Genomic DNA, 10872 nt, shown 5'->3' on the forward strand with positions numbered 1-10872 from the left:
TTTTACATCTACATACAATTCTCTAATCAGATTCTAACTAAAGTAAGCTGTAACTTTCCTCGATGCCGAGGGGTGCCATGAACCATCAAACTAATATCTTCCCTTTGCGGAGAGCCTCCGAATGATTGAAGTCTATCAATATGTGATCTATGGTACAATACAAATCTAAGTACACCCATATTGCAATACTTATATTTGAAACTCAAAAATGCACCACAGAAAGTGACCCCGGGCCCACAATGGAAAATTGGAATTTTATTGAAAAATCATTTCACCCATAAGCTAAGAGTCATATATCCAGAAAATTAGTCAATTTCATCCATAAATTGACTCTCAGATCATTAATTCTCATTTCTTAAGACTAGAGCTCAAAGTTTTCCTTTACCCCAAAATCCTATCTTAGGATTAAAATATCACTTTTCACAACTCAAATTTCATGAATTTGAAGGCGTACATATAATCCAATACCCTAATATTTAATAACATTTACCCAATATATTGAAAACAAATTGTAATGTGATAATTATAAGAAAATATCTGAAGCTGAAACTAAGTTACAAAATGTCACGACCCAACCGGAGAACCATGACAGGCACCCGGAACTAACTCACCTCTCATCATACCTTCACGATCATATCTAGGTGAGCCATATGGCTAACTCTAAATTCCTATGCATTAATAATACAAATTCCAACGGTCTAAGGCACTTTTATGTCAACATCATCAACTACGCCCATACATATACACAAGCCGACAAGGCTATCAAAATAATATACAAAATATGAGTGGACAAGGCTGAGAGATATCTAGCTATACACAACTACGATCCTCTACAAAGAGTATGTAACATCATAAAGACAGGACAGGGCCCCGCCATGTCCATGTATATACATAAAAGAATAATACCAACGGCTGCAGCTCTGAGTCAAATGGAGCTTCACTAGGCAACTCTGACTAAGCAGCCTAAGGGTCGACTCTGTCTCCTTGTCTACCTGCGGGCATGAACGCAGCATCCATAATAAAAAAGAACGTTAGTATGAACAATGTACTGAGTATGTAAGGCATAAGTAGTAACATGATAAGAAGATAAAAGGATAACATAAGATAGAAGAGCTATTTATATCTCTTAAGACATACATCATACTTACTCACCCTTTCTCCAAAGAAGACCTTCCCTACATATACATATAGTAATACTGTACCCGACCTCGTAGGTTCGGTGTCATCTGTACCTAGCCATAACAAGGCTCGGTGTTATCTGTACCCAACTGATCAATGGTGTGCGCGCTATAGATATCGTATCCGGCCACATAGGCTCGATGTCACAACATAGCTTCATTTACATTTATCTATGATTACACAAGTAAAAGAAACATCATTATCCTCATCACTATACCTTTTCTTAAAAGATCGACAATCGTAGGACGAGATCAATAGTATCATAAGAGTATCAAGAAATATGAGCTTTAACACTTCTAGGAATGCAGTCATCATGGAAGACGCTATGGAGTTCACGTATAGGTGTACAATAATTGAATCATGCCTTAAGAAAGAAGGGTTATCCTTACATACCTTTATGTATTCCTAACTACTTAACGTTCTATTCCAAAGCCCGAAGGATCTACATTTAAGAGGGTTCATAGCAAGGTTAGATCTCAAAGACACTCTTAAATTCAAACTAGTATAATTCCTGAGCTAGCGAAAATTGGGCAGGATTTCCCCTATTTCATCTACTTCTACCATATTCCCAAACAATCTTCAATCAACAATGACATTATCAACAATACCACAATTAAGAGACTTCATTCAATTTTGGCTCCATTCAATCCCCAAAACTCCTTTTCATAATCACTTATAACAATAATTTCAACACAACCCCATATACACTTGAATGCAACACTTCCGCAACATCATTATTACCAATCACAACAAGATTATACTCATAACATGCAAAGGATTATAATTCAAGTTAATTTATAGCTCAAAACATCCTCAACTCGTACCTGAACTCTCTTTTTATTTTTCTTCCTTCAACCAAGTTGTATAACAATCAAACAACCTTAAGTATAAGCAAGAGATGTAAAAACTTACGTAAATCACACAAGAACAAGCCTTGGATCAACTTTACTCCACTAGAGTGAAGTCTCCAACATCAACACCAAAGGAAATCTTGAGCTTCACAAACCCTAGTAAGCTTTCTAGCACTTAAATCTCTTAATTCTCTTAGATTTAGCATGGATTAGTTTATAGACTTGGGGAGAGGGTTTTGGAGAGCTCTGTGATCGGATTTGCTAAACTAATGAACCCAAATAAGGCAAAACGAAATATATAAAGCGTCACTTAAAATCCCGCTGGGAAATTTGACGGCCACTTTTACGGACGATCAAACATCCTGCGGTTTGTCAAATGGCCCAACAAAATAGGCCTCTCTGTGACTGTTTTATGGTGGTGGCTCAACCATTTGACAGTTCATCAAATGGACCATCAAACTACCCAACCGCTAACTTGCTCTCTTTGAATCATTTTTAACCTCTAATCCTTCCAATCCCTTATGGAACCTCTTGGTACTTGTATAAAACTTTGTTAACCATATAAGGGGCTTTATATCTCCCCCTTAAGGCATTACTAACAAGTTATAACTCAATTGATGCAAAATCTTCCTAAAACATGACTCAAATTCCACTTCCTTCGACGAACTTAATTCCACCGATCCATATGACTCCAAAACCTTAAGGTAGGCGCTTAAAGTGAACAAGTACCCTCCGTAACCTTATAAGGACTTCATGTCCACTTTAGGCTTGCGTTATTCTACTCATAATTCAAACGACTTGAAATTTCCAAGATGTAGCATTCCTCCCCCTTAGGAACATTCATCCTCGAATGTTAGATTCTTAGGGATTCTACAAAAAATTTGCTGGAGTTTCCCCTGCAATATAGCACTACCATCCTATTACAACAACCCAAAATATACATTGCCTCACAAGGCTACAACAACAACAACCACAATGGTCACACACGACCAAGAAATCATCAAAAGAAAGCTTTACATACCTGAGGACAACGGCGTCTCTGTCTGAGTCTCCTCTGGGGTGAAAATGAATATGGATACCTAAACTTCATGTCTTCTTCAGCTTCCTAAGTCATTTCTTCCCTATTATAGTTTCTTCATAAGACTTTAACTGAAGCTACATCTTTGGTTTTGAGTATCCTAACTTGTCTATCTAGAATAGCAATGGGAATTGCTTCATAGTATAATTGTTCGGTGACTTGGACATCATCTACAGGTATGATTTTGGAAAGATCTCTAATGCACTTGCGAAGCATCGATATATGGAAAATCGGATGGACTAACTCCAAATCCGAAGGTAGATCTAATTCATAAGCTACCTGGCCTACCTTGCGTACAATCTCATAAGGCCCAATATACCAAGGACTAAGATTACCCTTCTAACCAAACCTCATGATGCCCTTCATCAGCGACACCTTCAAGAATACCCAGTCCTTCACTTGGAACTCTAAGTCTCGTCGATGATTATCTGCATAAGATTTTTGATGACTATGAGCTGTTAATAATCGATCTTAGATAAGCTTGACCTTCTCTATGGCTTGCTGGATCAAGTCTGTCCCTATTAGTTTAGTTTCTTTCACTTTGAACCACCCAATTTGTGATCTGACTTGCACCCATATAAAGCCTCATACGAGGCCATTTGGATGTTGAAATGATAACTATTGTTATAAGCAAACTCAATAAGCGGTAAGTGATCATCCCAACAACCTCCAAAATCCAACACACACGCCCGTTGCATATCCTCGAGAGTCTAGATGTTACACTCAGCTTGTCCATCAGTCTGTAGATGAAATACTATACTAAGACTCACCTGAGTCCCCAAACCTTCTTTGAAGGACTTCCAGAAATTAGCTGTAAATTGTGTCCCTCTATCGGAAATAATAGCTACTGAAACACTATGGAGTCGTACTATCTCTTTGATATAGAGCTTCGTATAATCTTCAGTTGTATATATAGTTCTGACTGGTAGGAAATGAGTTGACTTCGTAAGTCTATCCACAATTACCCATATAGAATCGTACTTTCACCGAGAACGAGGTAAGCCTACAATAAAATCCATGTTAATCACTTCCCATTTCCAAGTCATAATTTCTATAGCTTGCAACAATCCACCGAGCTTTTGGTGTTCAATCTTTACTTGCTGACAGTTTGGACATTAGGCTATGAATTCTACTATGTCTTTCTTCATTCCACTCCACCAATATATAGATTTTAGATCATGGTACATTTTCGTTGCTCCGGGATGAAAAGAATAACGGGAACAATGGGATTTTTCTAAGATCTGATGACGTAATCCTGCAACATTGGAACACACAACCTGCCTCGACATCGGAGAACTTCATCTACAGAAATCTCAAAGAATGGCTTTTTCTTCCGAGGGAGTGTATTTCTGTAATGAACTAGTATGGGATCCACATACTGGCGTTCTTTCACCTCAACTACTAGTGACGAGACAGCTGAATTCTGAATGGTAGCTCCCATATTGCCCGAGATCATTACCCGAACCCCTAGGCTGGCAAACTGCTGGAGCTCACAAGCTAACTCTTTTTTATCTGGCTAAACATCACATAAGCTACCCATAGATCTACGGCTAAGAGCATCAGCTACGACGTTCGCCTTCCTTGGGTGATATAGGATGATAACATCATAGTCTTTCAACGGCTCCAACCATCGCCTTTGCTGTAAATTCAACTCTTTCTGCTTGAAAATACACTGAAGGCTCTTGTGATCTATATAAAATATCAACATGAACACTATACAAATAATGTCTCCACATTTTCAATGCATGAATCACCGCAGCTAACTCAAGATTATGGGTTGGATAGTTTTTCTCATGCTTCCGCAACTGCCTTGAAGCATAAGCAATCACCTTACCATGATGCATCAACACACATCCTAAACCAACGCCTGAAGAATCACAATAGATAGCATGGCCTTCCGATCTTTCTGGAAGTGTCAGAACTGAGGCCCAAATCTATTTTTCAACTCTTGAAAGCTGCATTCACAAGCATCCGTCTATTGAAATTTAGCTGCTTTCTGAGTCAACTTTGTCAGTGGTACAGAGATGGAAGAGAAACCTTCAACAAATCTTCAATAATAACCAGCGAAACCCAGAAAACTATGAACTTCCATAGGTGTCGCAGGTCTCGGCCAAGTCTTTACAGCTTCAATCTTCTGGGTATCCACCCGAATGCCATCAGCTGAAATAATATGCCCCAGAAAGGTTACAGAATTCAACCAAAACTCACACTTTGAAAATTTTGCAAATAGCTCCCGAGCCTGAAGAACTCTAAGGACAGTATGTAAATGATCTGCATGTTCTGCCTCGAACTGAGAATATACCAGGATATCGTTGATGAACACAACCATAAATAAGTCTAGGAAAGGCCTGAACACATTGTTCATCAAATCCATGAATACTGTTGGTGCATTAGTTAGTCCAAACGACATTACTCGGAACTTGAAATGACCATATCTAGTTCTGAAGGCTGTCTTAGGAATATCTTTCTCCCTAACTCTCACTTGGTGATACCTGAATCTTAAGTCTATCTTTGAAAACCATTTGGCACCCTGCAATTGATCAAATAAATCGTCAGTCCTTGGAAGTGGATATTTATTCTTGATTTTCACCTTATTCAGTTGCCTGTAATCATTACACATTCGCAAGGAGACATCTTTCTTCCTTACAAACAACACAGGTGCTCCCCATGGCGATGAACTAGGCCTAATGAAGCTTTCTCAACCAAGTCCTTCAATTGTTCCGTCAACTCTTTCAACTCTGCAGGAGCCATCCCATAAGGAGGAATAGATATGGGTTTAGTATCCGATAGCATATCAATAGCAAAATCAATCTCTCGGTCTGGGGGAAGACCTGGAAGCTCGTTGGAGAATACATCCGGAAACTCATTCACTACTGGAACAGACTGAAGGGTCGGCAATGTGGCTTCTATATCTTGAACCCGGACTAAATGATAAATACACCCATTAGCAATCATCTTCCTTCCCTTGGGATAGAAAATAAACCTACCTCTCGGAGATGCTATATTACCATTCTATTCCAAAACTAGAAGTGAACAATTTTTGTTCTACAATCAACATTGGCTTAGCAAGAAGCCAACCAATCCATACCCATAATAACATCAAAATCCACCATTTTCAAATCATGTAGATCATCCATAGTATGATGATCACAAATAACAACTACACAATTTCTATATACTCGGCTGGCTATCATCGGATCACCCACGGGTGTAGATACTTCAAAAGGTTTAATTGACTCAGGTTTCACCCCAAATCGACCAGCAATATAAGGAGTAACATATGACAATGTAGAGCCCTGATCAATCAATGCATATATATCATGAGAAAATACTGATAATATACCTGTGACAACATCAGGGGAGGACTCAAGATCCTGTCGCCCTGCCAGAGCATAAATACGGTAGTGAAGACCGCTAGAACTGGGCGCTCCTCCTTACCTCTACCATGAATAAATGGTGTCTGTAAGCCCTGTCTCGGAGGGTGTATAGATGATGAAGACTCAGTTGCTGACCCCATGGGCTGAACCATACCTCTACTACCTCTCGAGGGAAAGTCGCGCATCACATGGCCTAGTTGACCACAGACATAGCAAACATCTGAACCCAATTGGCATTGATCCCAGTGTAGCTTCCCGCACTGAGTACATCAGGGTAGGGGTGGTCATGCCTGGCTCAAGTCACCCCTATATAGAAAACTCGAAGCTCTGAAACTCTGACCCGGTCCGGAGTGAATAAGTCTATCAAATCTCTGGCCCGCAAATCGCGAAGGAGCGGTAGTCGTGGAATGGCCTGAGTGCCTCGAATACTGCTGCCTCTGCCCTCCTCTAAACTCACTAGTCAGACCCGAAGATCTAGCCCTCTTACTATAACCCCTATCAAGCTCACGCTCACTCCTTTGCTGTTGTTTCCGTTCTTCCAAATTCTGGGCATGGGCCTGAATACGAGAAATATCGATACCAACCTGAATTGCGGCAGTCAAGCACTAATCCATCAAATGTGGCCCTAAGACACTCACAAACGGATGAACACGATCTCCCATTTCCGCTACCATGGCCGGAGCATGCCTAGCCAAAGAATTGAAGCGGAGGCTATACTCTAGGGCACTCATATTTCCTTGTCTAAGATTCAGGAACATGTCACCTCTAGCCCGTCAAACCTCTGGCGGCAAATAGTGTCGGAGTAAAGCATCTACAAACTTTTGCCATACCCATAGAGGTGCATTGACTTCTCTAGAAGACATCCAAACTACATACCAATGAACCGTAATATCCCGCAATCTATAGGTGACCAACTCTACCGATTTGACATCCGAAGCATGCATTAACCGAAATGTTCTCAACATCCCATCAACAAAGATTTGAGGGTCCTTATTCGGTTTTGACCCAAAGAATACTAGAGGATTCAAACTAATGAATAACGGGCTCTAGCATTGATAGCTCTATCACCATGACCCATACCTTGCTGCTGAGCCTGAGCAGCGACTAAATGAGTCAGCAAATGAATGGCCTCTTTCACCTCTTAGCCTGAGGCATCTGGTGGAGGGACTGGGGGTATCAGAGCTGGGGCTAAGGCTCCCTCATGCTCCTCTGAAAAAGGCAGTGAGTGAGAGGACCGAGATGGAACCTCAATTTGGGACTCACCCTCATTTATCTATGTCGGCGGTACCTGCTCGGTTCTCCTACCTACCACTGTATTGCCTTATTGGGCTGCTGTAGCTTTTCGCTTTACAGGTATCGCTGAAAACGTAACACATGATTAAGAAAAGAGAAATTCTTATATCATAGCTCTATCACACGATCTAGGAAGAAAATAAGGTCATTCATTCTGAAATGCCCGCAGCTTCTTGTTTATAAGTATGGCACGCAACACACCCATAAACAAGACTCTACTGTACACGGCTCATAGACACACCCTGGCACAACTGCTCTGATACCACTTTTGTCACGACCCAACCGGAGGGCCATGACGGGCACCCGGAACTAACTCATCTCTCATCATACCTTCACGATCATATCTAGGTGAGCCACACGGCTAACTCGCAATTCCTAGGCATTAATAACACAAATTCCAATGGGCTAAGGCACTTTTATATCAACATCATCAACTACACCCATACATATACACAAGCCGACAAGGCTATCCAAATAATAGACAAAAATATGAGCCGACAAGGCTGAGATATATATAGCTATACAGAACTGTATACGAGCCTCTACAAAGAGTATGTAACATCATAAAGACGGAACAGAGCCCCCACCATGCCCATGTATATACACAAAAGAATAATACCATGGCTGCAGCTCTGAGTCAAATGGAGCTTCGCTAGGTAATCTCTGACAAAGCAACCTAAGGGTCGAGTCTGTCTCTCTGTCCACATGTGGGCCTGAACACAGCTTCCATAAACAAAAAGGACGTCAGTACGAATAATGTACTGTGTATGTAAAGCATAAGTAGTAACATCATAAGAAGATAAAAAAGATAACATAAGATAGAAGAGCTATTTATATCTCTCAAGACATACATCATACTTAGTCACCCTTTTTCTAATGAAGACCTTTTATATATATACATATACATATAGTAATACCGTACCCGACCACGAAGGTTCGGTGTCATCCGTACCCGGCCATAACAAGGCTCGGTGTTATCCATACCCAACTAATCAGTGGTGTGCGCGCAATAGATATCGTACCCCGCCACATAGGCTCAATGTCACAGCATAGCTTCATCTACATATATCTATGATTACACAAGTAAAAGCAACATCATCATCCTCATTGCTATGCCTTTTCTTAAAAGACCAACTATCGTAGGATGAGATCAATAGTATCATAAGATTATCAAGAACTATGAGCTTTAACACTTCTAGGAATGGAATCATCATGGAAGACGTTATGGGTTTCACGTATAGGTGTACAATAATGGAATCATGCCTTATGAAAGAAGGGTTAGCCTTACATACCTTTATGCCTTCTTAACTACTTAACGTTCTCTTCCAAAGCCCGAAGTATTTAATTTCAAGAGGGTTCATAGCAAGGTTAGATCTCAAAGACACTCTTAAGTTCAAACTAGTATAATTCTTGAGCTAGTGAAAATTGGGCAGCATTTCCCCTATTTCATCTACTTCTACCATATTCCCAAACAATCCGCAATAAACAATGACATTATCAACAATACCACAATTAAAATACTTCATTCAATTTAGGCTCCATTTAATCACCAAAACTCCTTTTCATAATCACTTATAACAATAATTTCAACACAACCCCATATACACTTGAATACAACACTTCCTCAACATCATTATTACCAATCACAAAAAGAATATACTCATAACATGCCAAGGATTGTAATTCAAGTTAATTTATAGCTCAAAACATCCTCAACTCATACTTGAACTCTCTTTTTATTTTTCTTCCTTCAACCAAGTTGTATAACAATCAAACGACCTTAACTATATGCAATAGATGTAAAAACTTACCTAAATCACACAAGAACAAGCCTTGGATCAAATTTAATCCACTAGAGTGAAGTCTCCAACATCAACACCAAAGGAAATCTTGAGCTTCACAAACCCTAGTAAGCTTCCTAGCACTTAAATCTCTTGATTCTCTTAGATTTAGCATGGATTAGTTTATAGACTTGGGGAGAAGGTTTTGGAGAGCTCTAGGATCTGATTTGGGGAAATAATGAACCCAAATGAGGCAAAACGAAATATATAAAGCGTCACTTAAAATCCCGTCGGGAAATTTGACGGCCATGTTGACGGACTGTCAAACACCCTGCGGTCCGTCAATGGACCGTCAAATGGCCCAACCAAATGGCCTCTCTGTGACTGTTTTGTGGTGGTGGATCCACCATTTGATGGTCCATCAAACACCCTACGGTCTGTCAAATGGACCGTCAAACCGCCTAACCGCTAACTTGCTCTCTTTGATTCGTTTTTAACCTCTAATCCTTCCAATCCCTTATGGAACCTCTTGGTACGTGTATAAAACTTCGTTAACCATCTAAGGGTCCGTATAGCTCCCCCACAAGGCATTACTAAACAAAGTTTAAGTCAATTGATGCAAAACCTTCCCAAAACATGACTCTATTTCCACTTCCTTCGACGAACTTAATTCCACCAATCCATATGACTCCAAAACCTTAAGGTACGCGCTTAAAGTGATCAAGTACCCTCGTTAACCTTATAAGGACTTCATGTCCACATTAGGCTTACGTTAATCTACTCATAATTCAAACAACTCAAAATTTCCAAGATGTAATACAAAACCAGTAACTTCAACCCCGAAATAAGATATGCAGAACCTTAACCTATACATTATTCATCCACTCTATCCTATTTCCCAATGATTTTCTCATAAATGCATTATCATTAGCCCTCATATTATTTTGATATCATTATACCAATATAACTTAACCTAATCATTAGCCTAATCGTAAGTGTAGGAGTGAATATACATTATATAGTCTCTGATTAGTGGGATACTATGATAGTACTCCATAGAAATCCAAACATTCCCCTTCCGTTAGTGGTAAATTAGTTTTTCAAACATATAAAAAAAGGATCATGATATTTGGATAGAAAATCGTGGGCAGAATTTGGGCAGAAAATATGAAATGACAGAGACACCCTTAACAGCCCAAACTTAATTAAGAAAATGTGGTTAACCCTTAACTAAGCAAATGGTTGTTAAGCTTAACTAAGCTTCGTAAGCACGCCGCAAAGTGCACTGATCGAGGTTGACTTTTTGATTTAAA

This window comes from Lycium barbarum, chromosome 7 (genome assembly GCF_019175385.1).
Source record: "Lycium barbarum isolate Lr01 chromosome 7, ASM1917538v2, whole genome shotgun sequence".
Classification (NCBI taxonomy): Eukaryota; Viridiplantae; Streptophyta; class Magnoliopsida; order Solanales; family Solanaceae; genus Lycium; species Lycium barbarum.